Here is a 19,126-nt window from a genome sequence, read left to right as displayed (position 1 = left end):
CATCAAAATCAAAACTTGTTTAGGATTCATTCATTTTCCTACGGCTTAGTCCCTTAATTATCAGGGGTGGCTACAACGAAATGAACTGCCAACTATTTCAGCATTTGTTCAATGCAGTAGATGAACCAAGTACTGGAAAACACCCATACACACTCTCAATTACACACTATAAGGCCAATTTTGTTCACCCAGTTCACCTACAGCGCATGTCTTTGGACACAAGATATGGTACATTAAAACCAGTATGTGAGACAAGTAGTTTGTCTAAATTCATAGTATTCGAAAAACAGTGTGTAAGAAGTACCCGGAGAACCTACTACTTCTGAAGTGTGCATCAGATGGACGCTAGGTTATCCCATGATGCACCGTGAGAGAATTCATGAATGGGAGTGAAGCGATGCTGCAGTCTTCTAGCAAATTCAAATGTAGTACGTACTTGAGTATTAAATTTCAGATGCAGCCAATATCAAAAAGTCAATGCCCTACTGGTTTTCTCCAACATTCTTTAAAATAAATCATTTTGCATTTAATAGAAGAAAGAAACTCAAACAGGTTTGGAACAAGTGTAGGTTAAGTGATGACACAATTTGCTTGAAAAGCATGCTTAAATAACATTGCAACATTCAATCACAGCGAATCACTAACCTAATCTAAACGGATACGCCACTTTTGCACTGTAAACCAACTGCATGCATTAAGACATACTTGCAACAACTGACATCTTGATCTCTAAACCTCACAGCTCAACAACCAACCATGACTAAGCTTGAAAAATGACCTTGGCGTGGACGTTGTTGTGCTATACATTACAGTTTGCCCAGTTTTGTGATTCTGAATGGAGTTGATGTCATATCTGCTTAAGCGGGGGTGGAGAGGCTCTCATTGCCATGGAGATAGCCATAGGGAAACCGGAGCAACCAGAGGAAACCCACATAAACAAGGAGAATATGCAAACTCCACACAGAAATGCCTCAAACCAGCGACTTTCTTGCTGTGAGACAGTGCTAACCACTGAGCCACATTTCACAAAATGTCTCCATTTTTATGAAATTGGGGTTGTACTTTATAAGGTTTGGTTTTAATTTACCTCTAACTAAGAGCTTTTGTTTTGTTGCCCAAACAGTTTGATGTACTTGAAGTAAATTACAATGCTTCCGCATCACAGCACAGACTGAAGGGGTACAGTAGGAAAGCGTCCCTGTTTACAGTTAGTCCCTGTCATTACAGTCACAGCGTTGGAGTAGGTTTCCTCCCCGGTGAACAATTACCAGCATGTCCTGCTCCTCCTTCTCCTGTGTGGGCCGAGAGACTCTGCGCTCCTGACCTTGACAAGCCACTCCACTCATGCAAAAAAAAAATCAAGCACTCTTATCTCCATGGCGATGAGAGCCTCTCCACCCCCGCCTAAGCAGATATGACATCAACTCCATTCAGAATCACAAAACTGGGCAAACTGTAATGTATAGCACAACAACGTCCACGCCAAGGTCATTTTTCAAGCTTAGTCATGGTTGGTTGTTGAGCTGTGAGGTTTAGAGATCAAGATGTCAGTTGTTGCAAGTATGTCTTAATGCATGCAGTTGGTTTACAGTGCAAAGGTGGCGTATCCATTTAGATTAGGTTAGTGATTCGCTGTGATTGAATGTTGCAGTGTTATTTAAGCATGCTTTTTCAAGCAAATTGTGTCATCACTTAACCTACACTTGTTCCAAACCTGTTTGAGTTTCTTTCTTCTATTAAATGCAAAATGATATATGTTAAAGAATGTTGGAAAAAAAACAGTAGGCCATTGACTGTTTGATACTGGATGCATCTGAAATCTTTACTACTCGAGTACGTACTACATTTGAATTTGAATTTGCTAGAGGACTGCTGCATCGCTTCACTCCCATTCATGAATTCTCTCACGGTGCATCATGGGATAACCTAGCGTCCATCTGATGCACACTTCAGAAGTAGTGGGTTCTCCAGGTACTTCTTACACACTGTTTTCGAATACTATGAATTTAGACATACTACTTGTCCCACATACTGGTTTTTATGTACCATATAGTATGGAAGTATGCAATTTCGGACACAGCCATTGTGTTTTTTTTCCTATGATGGAATTCATTGGCTATGTTCTTCAAAATATCTTGTGTTCAAGAAAAGAAAGAAACTCATGAAGATTTAGAACCATTCTCGTTTTTGAGTGGCCTATGTAAGCGTATTTTAATATTTAATATTTAATATTTTAATGGTTGAATGAAGTCCCTTATGAGTAAATGTTAAGATGATGCCAATTTTGTCAAAGAAAAAAGCCACAGTCGCTGCCAATAGCCTAGTGGTTAAGTGCGCTGACATATAGCACCTTGGTGCTCATGGTGACCCGAGTTTGATTCCCAGCTCCAGGTCCTTTGCCGACCTCTCCCCTCTCTCTGCTCCCAATACTTTCCTATTTGTGACCTTTACCGTCTTATGCAAATTAAAGGTGAAAAAAAAAACAAAAAAAAGACACAAAAATATCCATAGACAATTTTTTTAAGATATCTTACTGACTCCAAATTTTTTAACTTATTTATATCAATTTAAATATATATTATATACGCTAAATATTCCCAAGCTACTTAAAATGAAATCAATTTACATTTTATGTGCCATGTATATATGCTGTTTATATATAGATGAAGTCAGAATTATTACCCCCCCCCCCCTTTTTTTTTTTCTTTTTCTTTTTTTAAATATTTCCCAAATGATGTTTAACAGAGCAAGGGAATTTTCAAAATATATCTGATTTTTTTTTCTGGAGAAAGTCTTATTTGCTTTATTTCAGCTAAAAAAAAGCAGCTTTTAATTTTTTAAAAACCATTTTAAGGACAAAATTATTAACCCCTTTAAGCTATATTTTTTTCAGATAGTCAACAGAACAAACCATCGTTATGCAATAACTTGCCTAATTGCACTAACCTGCCTAGTTAACCTGATTAACTTAGTTAAGCCTTTAAATGTCACTTTAAGCTGTATGGAAGTGTCTTGAAAAACATCTAGTAAAATATTATTTACTGTCATCATGGCAAAGATAAAATAAATCAGTTATTGAAAATGAGTTATTAAAACTATTATGTTTAGAAATGTGTTTTAAAAAACTGCTCTCCATAAGGGAAAAATTGGGCAAAAAATAAAGAGAGGGGCTAATAATTCAGGGGGGCTAATAATTCTGACTTCAACTTTATATTTATATGTTGTTTTTTTTTAACGCATCAGATGCTATCCACCTACAGCAAGTTGAAGGAAGCATCTTGTATGGGGGCTGGGTTTATGACAAATTTAGGTTTTGTAATGTCACAAACCCAGCAAGAAGATGTTCCTACTAGGTTTTGTTGTAGGTTTAAAAAAGTAAAGACAAATTCTCTCTTTGCACTTTCCATTGAATTCTGAACTTTAGATATAGACCGTAGAAGTTTTTTCTTTTTAAAATAAGTAATTTGTTCTACATCAAATCGTTCAAATTTGACCATATTATATTGTTACAGAAACTTCTAGCTCAAAACTATTGCTGTTTTTTCTACATTTCTAATTATTTGAAACGTAAGAGATTATGTTGAATTAATGAATGAGCAATTAAAATAAAACATTAAGTGTATTACAATTTCCACAAACACACTTGAGTAACGGCAACTGAAAATTTAGTTTTGTCATGAAAGAAATACATTTACAACATAAAAAGAGTATATTGTTTAGCATTAGTTGGCTTAACTCTTTGGGATTTACGCTCAATTTCTCTACTATGTATCATCCCGGTAGCACATCTTACCCCATTTGCTCTCTCGGTAATCACTGCAAACCTACTTCATATCCTTCATCAAGTATTTCAATAAGTGCCGAAGGCTTAAATAAGAACCTTACTTAGCACTTAGGCACTTCGGCTCCCTCACTTCGACTGTTTGGGAAATTCAATTTGCTGGTTGCCTGCTTTTTGGAAAGAGCCATGCCTTGAATTGCAGCAAAAGGATTTTAGATACCTGTCCTAACACACTGCCCGTTGAGAGACAAACAGCTTTCATTTGATCGTACTGAAACAAACTGTTAAATATAACCACTGAATCACTGCATGAGTAATGAATATTCATCATATAAATGAAGCTTTTATTCTGGCGAGTCTTGGGGAATTTTCAATCAAATTACCACATGCAAACAAATGAAATGATTACACTGGCGACAGCAAAACTACACTTCATTCCAATCAAAAGTGCCCTGGCTTCGTGATTTACATCTTCGAGCACCCAGCTTGGAGCAAAAGCAATATCACATTTGAAATATTGATCTTTTTGAGTCACAACTGAAGTGTCTTGCTGTGTTACGACTGAATCAACTTTCGTTTCTAAGAGATGTAAGGGCAGACGTGTTCATTATCACGGCTGTGATGGATAATATAGATACAACATGAGCTATAAACCCCATCAAGAGTTTTACTACTCGCACAAATGTGTAAAACATAAGAGGAACTCTGCTTACTAATGCAATACTAGTAGAAGCACCCATGAGGCTGATGAATCACTGAAAGCATAACACCAGGCTGATCAATGGGCTTGTTTCGGGACTTCAGGACTGATCGAAGAACAGGAGAACTCCTTCATATAATAAGCTGGAGAGAGAAGTGGAGACGGATTCCTCATTACATCAGAAGAGGCATACAGATAGTTTACTTCATCAACAGAGACAGAGAGCCGATAAAGCCAAGGCTCCACAGACACTTATCCAATTACCAACGCAAGGGTCAAAACCTATTTGAGCCATTATGTAACTGATCACTTCATAGATAGAAATGATCAATCAAAAGGATATTTGATAATTGTCTTTTATATTTAATGTTTATTTTAATGGTGCACTAACTGAATTTGACTTTTTTTATGTTGTGCGTTATGAACTTTCATAGCCAATCCTTTCATATTCGTGTTACCTATCTGAGCTGTTATTTCAGGTGATATTTAATATTGACAAAATATTGACAAGTCACATATGAAAAAGGAAGTTCAAGCATAAAAAAACATAGTTTTGTGTTTAATTACCTTTTAAGGAGGAAAAAATAAAGACTTTCATAATTTTTTACCTTGATTTACATCTTCATATTCAGAAAAAAATATATATTTTGATAGCTTATTAAAAGACACTTTTTAAGGATCACAGTGCAGACCCAAAATATGAATTCATTGTAAATTAGTAATTTAAGCAAGCAAGAAGTTAAAATGTTTTAAATATCATTTTTAAATTATACAATCCTTTTTATATTATACAATCTTTTATACATTTTAGTGATTGCAGGTCAAAATAAATACCTTTATTATTTTTGTATAAATATTTGAATTAATTTGCATGAATGATGCTGTATAATATTATTCAGCCATATTTGACATTATTTTTATAAAAGTTAATTTTAAATTATTTAAGAAAAAAATCTGTCACATTTAGGTTTATTTATTCCACGGGAAATAAAATAAACGAAATAAGTATTTCCTTGGTAACTCCCTGAAATTAGCTTATTTTGTAATAAACGTTATTTAATTTAAACTGATTTCAGTTTACACTATATTCGTCTAATTATTTGATATTTTTGCTGTCTTTAAAATATGTTTATTCAAATTAAAGCATTTACAGTGAGCTTAAATTTCTCTTAAAGGGCACCTATGATGAAAATCAACTTTTGTAAGCTGTTTGGACAGAACCGTGTGTCCACTGTCATATTACAGAGACATAAACCCAACAAGTCTCTTTTTAAAAGTTCTCAGTGAAAATCTCAGTGATTTTGAGGCCCACTGCAACTTTTTATAGGAATGTGGTTCTCCCCACCCACCGAAATGATTGACAGGCACCATGTTTCTATAATTACACAGAACATATTTTGCAAAGTAACTGAGATTAAAATATTTGTTCTAAATCTCTGCAATTTTTATAAAATATATTTTATACATAAGTTTTAAAAGTTTAAAACAGAGCATGTTTGTAATAAAGACCGCTATATTCACCACGGCCACATGGTATCAGTATTTGTGTGTGCATTTGTATGTGATGCAGCATTTGTGTGTGACTCATCGTTTCAGACAGGCTTGAATAAATTCCACCACAATTATATCAGATAAACGTGGTATTTTTTTGCTAACGAGCTGTATTTCAGCTTCATCCATATCTGTCTCTATCATTGTCTGCTGTTTATCTGATGTAACACAAGAGAAGCAGACAAACACTTGGGAGCAATGGGTGAAGAGATCATTTGCACTTAAAGAAACAGGCTACAAAAACAACTACACTGTAGTCAGACACCAAAATGGGCATGTTTTGGAGGCTATAATAAATTATCTGATGGGTATTTTGAGCTGAAACTTTACAGACACATTCTGGAGACAATTTTGAAAAAAGGTTCAAACTGGATTTTTTTTTTTTTATGTGGCCATATGTGTATTTAATCTATGTATTTAAAATCACTTCTTTCATTTTTATGTAATGCAGATTCTAAAATGAGACACTTTAGATGTCTTTGACATATTTGAACATTATTTTCTACATTGTTTTTCTCTCTCTCTCTCTCTCTCTCTCTCTCTCTCTCTCTCTCTCTCTCTCTATATATATATATATATATATATATATATATATATATTTAAAATAATGTTTTAAATTTGTATTAATAATATAAGGTTTAGTTTACATTAGCAAAAAAACAATACTGAATAAAGCTAGGTTCCACACAATCGATATGTGTTGGGACAACATGAAGGAAACAAGTTACTTACTTATTTTCATAAATTTAAGTAGATTGAACATAAAACAATTAAGTTGTCCCCCCCAAAAAAATCCAGAATTTTGTTGTTTCATTTCATTAAAATAAGTAGTTTTAACAAAGAGCAATCAATTTTTAGGGTGTATAATGGAAAACATCACTGTTTTTTTTTTTTTGCAACAAAAAAATCCATAATGAAAATCAATCGAATACACTGTTTTTGAACCCAATATTTAATATAGAATACAACACAACAGTGTATCATATTTTATTGTGAAATTTCCAAAGTTTTTTTACGCTGGTCTGCACAACTCAGTTATTGCACGGAGGTCGAGTCTCTTGTAAGCTGCAAAAGTGCGTTGTAATGCGCCTTGGCGAGTGTAATGTAGTTCTTAATGAGATTAATCCACAGGCTGGGAGAGACAGAAAAGAGGAACACCAGCATGATTTACAAGTCTTACAGGATCAATTAGCAGAGCTGCTTAAGCGGCCAATTGCTCAGCTGAGACAAAAACTGTGTCACAGAATTTAATGCGAAGCAATAAATCAGCAGGAGGCCAAATGATGGAGGGGCAGTGCAGTTTGAGGAAGGCAATGATCAAGTATAATGCTGCTCGAAACTGCCAGACAAGGGTCAAACCAGGGAATTACAGAGGTGAAGAGTCAAATGGTTATCTATTTTTATTATTGTTTTAAATATATCAAAGATATTTAATTTAGTTTTAAGAAGCCACCTTTTTTGTGCAATTCACATACACTATAAAATGATCTGTTAAATAACAGTTTCCATATTTTGTGTTTTCCGTCTGTTTACGGTTGTGAATTTCATAATGGGATTTTGATCTCTGCACTGTTAGCTTTTAATCTTAAATTCAACTCTTCAGTTTAACAAAGAGACTTTTATTGACATTTTAGTAGTTTGACATAATATAATGTCTAAGAAATAATATATAAATAAATGAATCATTAAAATAACAAAAATATACTGGCAGCTTAGGTTTTTGCAGCATAAAATACAACACCAACCCAGACAATATATCACTTTAAACTATTAAATATGTTTATAAAATTCCCCTTTTCCAACTTTTTAAGGTTAAAAGTTGATAGATCAAGGTCTCATGCAATTCAAAAGCATAAATAATGAAAAAATAAAAACATCAATCACAAAATACGGAAAACTGTTAATTTACAGAACTTTTTAGAGTGTAGTTATGTGTCCTGAGATTATTTTTTAAAAGGAAGCAAACATTCATGATGCACAATTTTGACTGCTTTTTCATAAACTTTCCATCTTTTCCATTCAATCTAAAAAAACCTAAAACCAAAATTTTTTGGACTTTTATTTAATCATAAGCCTTTAAATATAAAGTGGGCTTATCAGAGATGTAACTGGAGATGTCTCCTAAAACCAGTATAAACATAAATGCATATATATTAGAAATGTGCAAGTAAATTTGATAAAATATACATATAAAAGGAAAAATGCACTAGTGAAAACGCAGCCTAAAATGTTTTAACACGATTTAAGGTTAAGCACACACTACCATCCTGGATGTGGATGTTGGTTTGCATGGAATAAATTCACTTTATGAAAATTGTTCATCCAAATAGTACCAACATTATGATTATTTTTTTATTTATATAAAGTTAAAAAAAAAAAAAACATCCTCATGTTGGGCCAAACATGCATCATACAACATTCTCATCTACAAATAAATAACAATTTTGAAAAATATAACAATGTAGGTTTATTTTTTACAAATTTATGAGATTCCAACTACAAAAAACCACTCAGATCCTCAGAACTCAATTACAACGTGTATACTGGGAGTCGTGTAACACCTACCAACTTGTACCACCTGACCACTGCAGATTCATTAGGTGCTATGTACTCATTGATAGCGTGTGGCTTTCTCAGAATTTTAAGATATGGGTCCAAAACACTTCATCAAAGTCAACAATGTTAACAATAAGCTTGTGCTTCATTCCACTTCATTTTGACCATGTTGAAATTTATTTTTTGGTAAAGAAATGTTTATGTCTGATTTTGTTCTGTTCAAAATAAATCAAATCAAATAAAATGTCCATGTGTTTGTGTGTGTGGGTCCCAATCCGCTTGTTAACTGTGAGGTCATGCAATGCAGCTTCTGGGTCCAATCGCAATATATATATCCATGCTTAATATCCGATGGCCAGAATGTAATACATTTTTTACTGTAATACATTTTTTAACTGTTCAAATATAGGTGTTTGTGATGCAGCAAGTACAGAGACTGTTGTGTACACCATGATTTTATATAAAATTCACTTTAATGTATGAAATGACTAAAATGGTCATAAACTAAAATTTTCTCAATTCACAAGCGGATATACCTTAAAGTGATTTTGCATTGCAATGAAGAGAACAGTTGTGCGTCTACAATGCAAATGATGTCCTCTTTTTTTTTGGCTCACCTGTCCCTTTAAGGGTGACTGCCTTCTGTTGTCACACAGCCAAAAGGGCAAACAGTGCAAAACATCGCTAGTAGAGACAACTAGCAGGATGTCACCTGATGACATGTGTGAAGCATCTGTCCTGTCCAGAATGGTAATGGCACATCCGTCTGAACAGTGCCAGATGCAGACCGCAGTGAGCTGCAGATGCTCCTTTCGCCTCTAGTTATTATATGGAAATTGGCTGTATGAACTTGGATATTTGTGATCTATGAGGACTAGCAGCAAAATTCGAAGCTTTCAGCACTGGCCAAGCACTTTAATATTCCTGCTTTATTGATTTTGTGGCAGTGTAGATTACTATAGAGCCACTGAGTTAATATGCCATATGTTTATGAATGAATGATTGTGTTTTTAAATCTCTTTTGGACTAAGTGGGGGTCAGACACAATACTTCTGGCTGCTCATTATACTTACCGACTCTGTCTTAGCATGGATCTAATTTGGCACCTTGCAGCTATACTTCCAAGATTTTGGCTCAGAAAGTAAATAACAGAGAAGTTCACTCTTCCAATGGTTCTCATTAATGTGTCGCAGGCTTTACACAATGTTGGACAAGCTAATAAGTGTATATACAGAGACTTCCTTAAAAATATTAGATAAGCTAAGCTAAAACTCAGCATAGAGAGAGAGAAATTGAAGTATGGAAAATAATTTATACATACTGACAGAAGTAACAACTGCCTAATTTGAATGCTTATATATTAGAGGTCTGCACGGGACTGTCTTTTTAGTCCCACGCTCACACGGTTTTATTCAGCATCCAACCGCTCCTGCTGTATATTCAGTTCAACCACTGCCCGCTTACAATAATTTTCTACCCGATACGATCACTCCCGCAAAATTGAAATCTGGTTTCCAAAGTCTTACATTTAAATTGTGTATTACCAAAAGAGAGAGATAACAGATAAAACTGTAGGTTGTGCAAGATTGTAGGCTAAATGGCAGTTTTGTTTGCTCCTTTGTGATGAGACATGAGTGTCGCCTTAAACCTGAGGTTCCAGTCTTGTGACTGCTTAAGGGTAAAACTTTGAGGTATTATCACATTGCACAAAGTGTATGTTTTTTTCCATTTGCCTCTATGACACATGAAAAAGACTCGCATACATCAGACTTGCCTGATGTGGGTTTCCTAACTCTAAACTAACTGTTTTCTGATGCAAGCTAAAGGACAGTGCATCTTCACTTTGCTCTCCCATGTTAGTAAAGCCGGCTCTGAGGACCATTATGCAGATGATGCAGGCACAAACTGGGTTAGGGTTAGGACTTGTCATGCGTTCATCATGTAACAGTCATGAGCACTGGTTGTACCGGTGCTCAATAAAACTGAGGAAATCACAGATATGCTGTTCCAAAACAACGTCGGGACTCTGGAACGCTATATTCTTAATTCATGCGCTCCGGTTTAAATTACACCAGAGTAAACGACTGCTACCGCATTTTATTTAGAAGTCTATTCCCACCCCACAAGAAATCTGGTCAGGACCCGTGGATGCAGACCTCTAGCTTATATCTTTTTTTCACTGTTCACACTGGGTTTACCCTACTAACATATTGATAATGAGACCCAAAATACATCTACTTTGATTTCAGGGTACCTTTAAACAGAATACAGGGTAAATTAATTATAGATTCTGCATTTTTGTAAAGATTTTAATGTATTCATTTTGAAGATTAATATTGTAAGCATTATATCAGGCTATGGAAAGTCAACAGTGAAATGTAACACTTCCGCACTTCCGACCTCAATGCGTTCCAGTCACTTTCCAGTCATATGTGAATACTTCAAACCATTGCTATTGTACCAATTATGGCTAAAACCAAAATAATACATAATGTCTTTTGAATACAGCTGAGGGCGTTAAAGCATTATATATTGCACTTTAAAGCTAATATTTTCTCAGAAATTGCTTTTATTAGTAGGGCTTTGACTCATTTTGTTCTGTAAACATATTTGACAGTTTATTTATTTGTTTCTCATAAGGTAGCTCTGTGCTAATCCCGCTTTAGCAGACCTAGCTGAACTTGAAGTGATGACACGTCTAGCTGAAACTTCTTTGATCTGCCCCAAGTCCAGAGATCAGATGTTTGACTTCTAGAGGCCTTCTTGGCAATATTTTCAACTAGGAAGAAGAAAAAGTTCAGATTCTAGTTGTCTAGATTGTACAGCATACGACAAACACCATGTGTTGTTTTCGTAGACTAGGTGGAGTTGGCTAAAAGTGAGACAAAAATCTCCTAATATAGAACAAACATAAACATGAACACCATTAAAGACCATTAAAAAATCCTAATAGTGTTTTGTGAATGAGAGCATGAGAGACTGATCGGACACAAGCCAGAACACGGATTTGTATTGGATTGACTTTCACACAATGGCATGAGCTGAAAGAGGCAACTGGCTGCCATGTGTTGATATTTGTGTAACAGTGTAGTGTAGGACATGCTTTGTTACCTGGTCGTTGGACGCGGTGTCAGAAGAGGTGTCAGGTAATGCCGAATACACACTGCATGGTTTTCAAAGTCATCAGATCACCATTGTTTTCACACTGCATGACTATCTGGTGTAGCGTTCAGTTGCTCCTGTGTTCAAACAGGATTATGGATCAGTGACAGGAGAATACACACTGCATGTCTATTGAAACAATCACTGACAATTCTGACTCTGAGTTGAGAGTGGAGGTCAATAAATATTTTTGCAATGTGCAGCAACAAATGTGTTTCTTTTCAATCTTTCTTTCTGTTTAATCTCATTGTAAACGTTATTTATTCTGATTTTGTGGAAAATAACTCCTCCCCAAACTCTCCGCTGTCCTGTATAGGTCGTCGCCAGTTAATTTTTCGGTCAGAACTCTTTTCACACAGCATGATTTTGAATCATTGACTAGTCCAGATATTTCAGCCTGATCTCACGAGAAAACACAAGTATATTACGTTTTGGCAGTTTAGTGGCTAATTCGTACGAATTCGTACGAGTTCAGTCGTACGAAATTTTACGATTTTAAAAAGGAGGCGTGGCACCTAACCTCACCCCTAAACCCAACTGTCATTGGGGGATGAGCAAGTCGTACTAAATTGTATGAATTAGATCGCACGAATTCATACGAATTAGCCACTAAATCAAAAAGTTACGAATTGCCATGAGATTGTGTTGGAAATACAGACAAAAATACTTAAAACCACAAAGCTGAATATTTGAGGAGGGCAATACCTGCACATACTGAGAAGTTAGAAGTAGTTACAGGGTATATGCAGTTATCCTAAAGTTCATTTTAATACCTTTTTAAGACTTTTTAAAGACCTTCTCAGAATATTTTAAAACCTCATCGCCACTTCAAGTTCTAATCAGTATCAAAGCTTTAACTAAATAAACAGTTGTTAATAAACAGTTGTAGTTAAATAAATCAATGGAGCACAACCATGCAACAGAACTCAGACAAACTGGGAAGAACCAAAGCTTGAAAGAATAAATTACACAGTTGTTTTCAGCAACAGGCTTTAGCCACTGTTTAAACTCATCTTTCTCCAGCCAGTAGTAGGCAAACTTACATTTTCCCATCTGTTTTGCTCTATGTGGAGAGCATCACATCAACTTCCCATGTTTGACACAAACTACATGACATCACCCAGGCGGGAGCACCCCAGCCCAAATTAATCTCATAGATCGAGCACGCCGTTGTTAATATTAGGAGGAAAATAAATATATTTATGCATTTTGTAATTTTCTAATATTTGATTTATCAACTTTTATTACTTTTTAAGACCCCGCGGACACCCCGAGTTAAACATATCATTTGAATTTGCTTACTTGCTTATGGGATCATGCTTTCAGCCCCTCACTCACTATTCTTCGGCGCAGTCCTGGATTTTTCAGGGGCCACCACAGTGGAATGAACCGCCAATTCCTCTGCCAAATGTTTTATGTGGTGGAAACCACTGAACTACATCCCCATATTATTAGCCCATAATGTCTGGAATGCCAAAATCCTCAACATTTCAGATTACCCTTTCAGATAACTCCAAGTTTATGTACTTACCCTTACTGTATACAATATAATAAAATCTTTCATTACAATATATGAAGAAATAGAAAGCCCCAGAGAACATTTATTTAAATGTTCTGAAAGATTGAATCTTATTTATGTAGGTTTTTTCACAGTTTTAGTGTCCCAATTTAGACTGCAGTTTATCTATATGAACAATGACCTGGCCCTGTTAGCATCCACACAGATTTTCATCACTGAGATCCCATCAGTCGCTATAAGAAGATTCTGTGCATCTCTCTGCATGCCGTCTTCAAATGCTCCATCTTTCCCAGAACTCTCCTCTCCACCTCCTCTTTCAACAAAGGTGATGTATTTTAGTCCATCCATTAGTCTGCACTCGACCTGCTGGGGCTGATTCCAGGTTGACTATAGAGAAGGATTGAGTTGGGATGTTACAGAAAAGCCTCAAGCCCAGTTCTTCCTTTTTTAAAACTAAGAGTGCTAAACTGTACTTTCAGTTTAAAACACACAGAGCCTTTATCTAGTGAAATAGGGAGAAAGCAAACTAGCAAATTAATTCAATAAAACACAGCAGATTCATTTTTCTTCATTAGAGGAGCCCAGGCTTGGATGGTGAATTAAAGGCTTAACAATCTAATTATGCAGATAAATGTGAGACAATGAAGCTCCATCCTTGAATTCAAGTAGAGGATAATGGTCAACAGTCATGAACAATCAAGAGTCTTATATTAAAATATACTGAGAGGGCTTTTCACACCAGCATTCATTATTGCAACTGGCTGAATGTTCATTATCCAGCAATACAAATGGTTTTTTTTCCTATAACAATGAATCAAATTACAATATCCCATGAAAAAGAGAGCTCCCAAATATATGTTTGTTATTCAGTCACTGTGCTAAGCCACATGACACGTGTTAGAAAAGGTTATAATGTGGTATAGTGTTATAAAGGTTATAAGTCATTCATTCATTCATTTTCTTTTCAGCTAATTATTTTTATTAATCAGAGGTCGCCACAGTGGAATGAACCGCCAACTTATCCAGCATTTTTTTTATGCAGCGATTGCTCTTCCAGCTGCAACCAATCACTGGCACACCCCCATGCACTCTCATGCACACACATACACTCAGTGGCGGATTTAGGACTGGGGCGGCATGGGGAGACGGTGCAACAAAAAAAGTGCACCAGTAAAAGCTTTGAGATAAGATTTACTTTAGGCAAGTGTGGTAATTTAGAGTTGTTATCCCAGAATAAAGATGTTAGGGGCCATTTACATTTGGCGTCTTTTGCACGCGCAAGTTTCTTATTCATTATGTGCAACGGTGCAGCCTAAACAACACTGGTAAAAACAAATTGACGCATGTGTGCAGAAAGCCATTCCCGCACACCTCACACGCGCTGCTTCTGATCCCGGTTGTTGACTGTACATGTACATGCACGCTGATATGCATCAATATGCAAGTTGAGGTTAAAATTAAAGGTTTATATCATATGATAATGATGATGTTACTTTGACTAAGCATGGCTATGAAGCAGAAAGTAGGAATAATGAGTCAGGGAGGTCACTAACACTTAATAACATTCATTCTCAGTCATGAGTCGGGTCTAAGACAACAGATAATTCTATAAAACTTTTTTTTTTTGTATTCTATAGAACTGCCATAATTAATATTCATGCAAAAATCTTAGAATATTACTCCAGTTGTGTCTTTACATTGTTTTTCATTTCTATTTGATTTTTGTTAGAATAATAATTGTATGATAATAACAAACAAATTGTTATATTTATTAAAAATACATAAATATATTTAAGTGTATTTATAATAATTATTTAAAATGTATATATTTAAAATATATATTTAAATATTTAAAATATATATATAAAGTCAACTATATAGTGTCTTTATTTATTGGGGGATGGTGAGGGGGTACTGTATGTTTGGGGTGGTTTTGCCCAGGGTGGCATTTAAAAAAGAAAGTAAGTAATTTAAGGGTGCTTTCACATCTGTTTTGTTCAGAAACAGGAATTAAAATAGCTACAATGTTGCACTTTGTACTTGGTGCTGTTGACTTTCACACTGCAAAGTTTCTAAACAGACCAAAGGAGCTAGCTAAACAAGTCACATGCGAGTAAAGTCTCCTCACATTGGTCAGAGTTTCACGGTTTATTTTGCAGAGTCCCGCTCAGCTGTCATGCACTCTTATTTTAATTTATGGCAATGAGCACTAAGACATTATAAGCAAAATCTGCAGTTTAATTTTGAATGGTGACACCCACAGACATCATCACCAGATATAAATCAGAGGTAAGACTTTCTTATACATAGCCCTTGGTTAGAATTATGCATTATAGGCTTTACATTATAGAAAGAAATAACAGAAAAAATAAGACTGCAGTTCGGTCAGTTTTCCTAACGGATAAACAACTCTCGTTATTAGTTAGCTTTCACTTTCTCGTTATTAGCATGCTTTCACTTTCGTATTTGACATGAAACGCACATTTACCGGTAGGAATGTCATCCTGTCCTACTCTATTACACCACCATAATGTGATATAGCCGGGCTTGGATCATTTTGCTTTCTCACTGCCATCGATCCACTCCAGAGTTCGTTTCAATCGAGCCCAGACCACCTCAATCAGACAATCTCAGGCCGATTATTTTGGCGCGGATCCTAGAGTGATTGCTGGATTCACATATGCCAAACAAACCGCGCTAACTGGGCAAACGGGAAAGGTTCCAAAACAAAAGTCTAGGTGTGAAAGCACCTTAAATTTTTTGCCGATTATTGTCAATTGCCATGTTGTTTGTGGGGGCAGAGGGTTCGGAGTACACCGACAAGCTATGCAAAATAACATTAATGACGGCATCAATGGCATAGTGGTTAGTGCATTGATACATGGCAGTTCGATTCCTGTCTCGAGGTCCTACACAAATCCAGCCCTCTCTCTGTTCCCCACACTTTCCTGTCAATACTTTCGACTGTCCTATCCATTAAAGAAATTTAAATAATTTTTTTAAATATTTCAAAATGAAGTGAATTAGGCAATAATGACATCAAAATAATCATTCTGTGATTACATTTTTTTACGTCATCTCTGAATGAACTATGGCTCGGTATGGTAAATTCTGCATGAGAAACTACCACATACAATAAGGGTTTTACTCCAAACTTCAGTTAAGTGTTGAAAATAAGCCCTTCTGTGAGATGATTCTGTAGTTATGTGACTATTAGTGAAAGCAGTTAAACGTTTTATTTATAATGCAATGTGATAGGGATTTCCTGGGTGTTCAGAGCTTCCAAGCAAGAGCACCCTCTGGCCTTTAGAGCAGCCATTGATCAAATTTGTTAGTCCAGCACATCCAACAGATGCTTAACTGGATTGAGATTTTGGAATATGGGGCCAAGAAAACACCATGTAATTTCCAGTCCATCAAACCATTCCTGTACAATTTGTTTACTGCGGCAGGGTGCGTGATTCTGCTGACAGAGGTCCTTTCCATTAGGGAACACCAAAGTCATGAACCTGCTCTCTCAGAATGCTTAGGTAGCATGTGTCAAATTTAAGTCCACGTGGGTTTCCCATTGGGCCTTGGCTGTCCTCGTGCAGCAATGACCCTTGGGCACCCAACACCCTGTCACTGAATTGTGGTTTGGCTCTCCTCAGACTGCTGCTGGCAAATTCTCACCACTGCTGTCCAAGAGCAACCCACAAGCCTTGCCTTTGCAAAGACCCTGTGATTCAGTTGACCTGCCATAACAATTTGGCCATTGTCAAAGTCACTCAGATCTTTACTCCTGTCCAATTGTCCCACTTCCAACAGCCTGACTATAAAAAACTGATTCACTGAACACCATTTCCTATCTAGGGTGTCAAGCCTGTTCCATGAAAATCATTGTGCAGCTGTTTTACTCCAATTTAAACACACCAAAACAAGCAGATCACAATTCTCTGACTCACCATAGAACATAATCTCAAATGGCACCTTTCCTTGTGGTTTTACTGGGAATCTACATGTGTCTTGATGTAATGCTGCTTTGAAAATAGATCTGCGTGCAGCTCACCTCAGTGCAGGCTAGCAGAAATACTCACCTAGGGAGCAGAGCTACCGACCACAATGGGATGCTCCCAAAAGCTAAAATTATTAATGGGACACCCTTTGGAAGGATTGTCCGAAATTGGTACTGAAGATCCACTGGCATGATCCTAAACCAATTTATCACATACATACATTAAAACAACTAGGGCCCAATCCTGAATAGCACCCTATACCTTTGAAGTCTTCCTTGAACTCAAGTGCAAAATAGTTGGTGACAGCATGCCAAACTTGCCTATAATCAATAATCAGCTAAGTGTAAACTCTTGAATACAGGTATATTTCAAACTGTAGGAACCTTTTTTTAAAGATCTTAAAGATTTTAGAAGCAACAACCTTTTGGTGTGTTTGAACAACAGGACAGATTGATTTTAGTTATAGGAAAACCATTTGGGGGAACAAAATCAGCTCATACTTCAAAGCAGGGTCTATAGCAGCACAATAGGCACTACAATGGCATTCATGTATGCTGTCTGGGTGAATGCATCCTGTACAAAAGTATTAATAGACATACTAATACATAACGTACGATGTCCAACTCAAGTTCCAAGACAGTACCAGGCACGTGCACACATAGGGCTCAACCTGTGCAGTGCACATGCCCATTTTAGTCTTGAATAGAAAGCGCCCTTTCAAAATGATCTGAAGTGCCCCCGCGACAACCTTCCCTTTTTTATAAGTGAAAATGTAAGTTTCTGGTAGAATGTCTCTAACCATTGCTCAAATACACAATCCATATGTAGCATCCATTGGCTCTGTGTTGTTTGTATTTTGCATTGATGTCATGTTTACAATAATGTAACAGCAGTAGAGACTGTGCAACTATTGTGATAATCCCACCCTTGTTAAGCTGCACTAAACTGCAGTGGAAATGCCAACTGGCCAAAGCAAAATCATATAGAAGTGAACCAAACCATGCCAAACCATACCATACCACACAGCTGAAAAGTGTCTTCTACTCAGACCTTAATATTTGGTCTTGCTTAGGGGTATTAAAAATATCCACTTCACCTGTGAAAGTTATGTTTCGTCTCATCAGGGATTATACAAAGAATTAAATTATTTGGTTGTCTTCAAACATATTGACTTCCATTTATTAAGTTTGTTAATTGCATCTCCCAAACATTGCTCTTGAAATTAAACATGCGTATGATTTTATGCTCAGTTAGATATTTCTAAAAATGACCATGATTTGTGTGTTTAGCAACTGCCACAAAGTCACCCAGTTTTATATGATTAGCTATCAAGCCTATTTTTTCAAACATGCATCAATCGAACACCTCTTGGCCATGGAAATAATCTTCGTATTTAGGCAGTTGATACATAACAATGACTACATGCCAAAAGAATAGTTTCTTAGATCTTTTACCGTCCTTGTGCTCTAGAAAAGACTGACTGCTCCCAGGCAGCCTGCAAGCTACTAACCCACTCAAGGTCACTGCGTGCTTCAATGCTGCGGTGGAGCTGATCCAATGCCGTGGATTTCACAGCTGATTTCCACATTTATGTACACTGGCTAGCCATCGATCTCACACACTATTAATTCACTCCTCAGCATCTCAGCTTCAATAAAAGGTGTCTGGATGCTCTATCTGATCAGATTCCAACCGACAAAATTGCTGATGCATGAAAAAAAAAAAAGTCAAGTTTTCACACTCCCAATCTAATGTAAACTTCTGTTTTCATCTCTAGAAGGTGCCAAGAGAGATTCAAATTCAGGTCTTTGTTTTTCATTTCATTCTGCGGCGAGGGGACGGGGTAATAACCAGAGAGGTAT

The 19,126-nt window shown here is 36.2% G+C and overlaps 2 protein-coding genes across 2 annotated transcripts in view; both read right to left on the bottom strand.

The window, feature by feature from the left end:
* LOC147839992 (uncharacterized) overlaps positions 1 to 19,126 on the bottom strand; it is a 782,854-nt gene that overhangs the window by 217,410 nt on the left and 546,318 nt on the right. The window lies entirely within an intron of this gene.
* Positions 1 to 19,126, bottom strand: part of insyn2ab (inhibitory synaptic factor 2Ab) — a 207,493-nt gene that overhangs the window by 172,537 nt on the left and 15,830 nt on the right. Inside the window, exon 2 of the mRNA XM_087290738.1 lies at positions 11,700 to 11,827. The gene's annotated coding sequence lies outside the window, so the exon portion shown is untranslated. The remainder of the gene's footprint in view (positions 1 to 11,699; positions 11,828 to 19,126) is intronic.

This window comes from Danio rerio, chromosome 17, assembly GCF_052040795.2.
Source record: "Danio rerio strain M-AB ecotype USA chromosome 17, GRCz13ab, whole genome shotgun sequence".
Lineage (NCBI taxonomy): Eukaryota > Metazoa > Chordata > Actinopteri > Cypriniformes > Danionidae > Danio > Danio rerio.
This window is presented reverse-complemented; position numbering and strand designations above follow the sequence as displayed.